Source organism: Gavialis gangeticus, unplaced genomic scaffold (genome assembly GCF_001723915.1).
Source record: "Gavialis gangeticus isolate Ggan-Ray unplaced genomic scaffold, GavGan_comp1, whole genome shotgun sequence".
Classification (NCBI taxonomy): Eukaryota; Metazoa; Chordata; order Crocodylia; family Gavialidae; genus Gavialis; species Gavialis gangeticus.
In genome coordinates, this window is record NW_017728992.1 from 52,900,011 (window position 1) to 52,902,350 (window position 2,340).

Here is a 2,340-nt window from a genome sequence, read left to right on the forward strand (position 1 = left end):
ATACAAACGAATCTGAGCAGGATGAGGAACAAAGAATAGACATTTTAAAAGAGAAATTACAATCTATGATGTCAGCGTATGTTCTGCATTCAATATATTTTATAGAATGAACACACACATATTAATTGCTTTTGATGCAATTGCTTTTCCTCTTGGAAATGACTACAAAAAATTAGAGAAAATAAAAATGTAGAATTTCTCTTTTGTTTGTTACCAGGTTTTAGTCTTAAAAGTGTTACGATTCTGTTAGAGTTTTCATTCTTAAATCTGGGATTTTCACCTTTCAACCATATTGAACGTACATTAATGTTTATTCGAGATCCCAACTGCTGTTGCTTTCCCTGGCAGAGATTTAACAAGAGGCATCTCTCCTTGTTATGACGGTTGAGCTACACCAGGTGATCACCCTTTTTCAGATTTTTCCTCCAAGGATAAGGTACTGTAAGTTTGGTGTAACACCCATAAACCAGTTCACTGGGGAAGTAAATTTGCCCACAGGGATAAGATCATGGAGAAGGGAAAAATCCATAGAGACAGTAGCAGAGAAAATGGGCAAGCAGATTTAAAGAAGTCAAATGTGTGTACCTAGTCTTAATGACCAGAATTCACTGGTTTGCCATACTCTGTGCCTGTAATACAAAAGAGGATGTGAAATCATCTTTAGTCAAAGAAATTTGGTTTAATGCTGTGTAGTAACAAGGATCAATAATTCTGTTACATAAGTTGACCAGAAAGATATTTTCACACTGTTTCCTTTCAAATGCTTATTATCAGCAACGACAGAATTTATGACTCCCTCCCGCCCCTCCCTGCCCTTTCCTTTCAGTTCAAGACAATAGGGCAGGATCCTAGGCACCTTGTTCTGCAGGCCCCAGGGAGGAAGTGACAGAAGGCTTGCCTTATTTACCTTAGTCGTTTCCCCATGTAATCTGGTTAATCATGTGGCTAATCGACGACACAGAGGATCCCCCCCACACTGCATCCTACAATGGCAACTCATTCATATTTAATACAATAGAGCATTTAAGTCATTCCATGCTCTGCCAAGAAGATTGGGTCTTCTTTGTTTTGTTGCTCTGGGGAGGGTTCTCTTACTCCACCCCTTCTTTCAAATAGGCATATGTTCCGGCTCTTGCCTGCTGCAGCTGGACAAGAAAAGAGCTATTATTTTTGTTTTGTTTTTTTTAAAACCAATGAATTGATGGCTGTGGTTTGAAGCGTGAGTTAAAACAGTCCCCACATGTATGCATACATTAGCCATTTGCTATGTTAATACTTCACAGAGAGGTGACCTAAGAGACGGCAGTGTTGCTGTTCTTCCCAGTCTGGCTGGACAATCTGTTGAGCACAAAAGGAAAAAAAGAAAAAAAAATATGACAGCATATATTTAAAAATAGTTTGCAATTCCATGCAAAAGCTTTCCACATAGAAAAGATAAGCCTATATCCTAATGTACAATACTCATAAAGATAGCTCACACGCTTACTCCATTACAGCAGAGGATGGACATCGAAATCTATGCAAAATTATAGATTTGAAAACTGGCTTCAAACTACATTACCATGACACAGATATGAGGTCATAGCTGACATGTTACCACATACAACTCTACTTGATTTCTGCACCACTCACAAGGTGCTGATCTCAGTAGGGTTTCATAGATTATAGGTTTGATCCTGCCCTCAAACAAATCTCTAGCAAAGCTCCCAGTAACCTCAGAGAAAATACGTCTGGTCCGTTCACTTTATTTTATAAATACAGTAAAGTACTAGAGAATTAGTAAGAGTTTCAGAGGCATAACTGGTCAGTACTGCACCCTTGGCAGAAGTGGTTAGAAATTTGTTGCTGCAGGGAGAGGGGAGGGGAATGTCACCTCCTCTTTTTGCTGCAGACGCGTGTTGAGAAGCCATTTAAACATCAATTTTGGCAGCAAAAAAAAATAAATAAAAAGATCTGACATCTTCCTCTGCAGCAGCAAACTTGACCTTGTGCTACTGCTATAGTAGTGCCCTCCATGCTACCACAGCCAGAGCAGCTTCAGAGAAAGTGTAGGGCACAGAGGGGAAAGGACAGGGGATAAAAGGATGAATTGCCCCCTTAGATCCATTGTAGTGCCCTTTAGACAGAGCCCAGGGTTCATGCCCTATTTGCCCACCCATCTATATTTTACTGTAGAGTAGACTCTTCCACTGCTAGGTTATATGTTTTCTACCAACTCAGGGTGATAATTACAAGAAGTAAAGTTTCCCCAGAGTTTATTTTTAAGCTTCTCTGAAATTGGTTTGTGCTCCTAGTATCATTGATATACAGAGAAACGATACATCATAGAAACTTCCATGA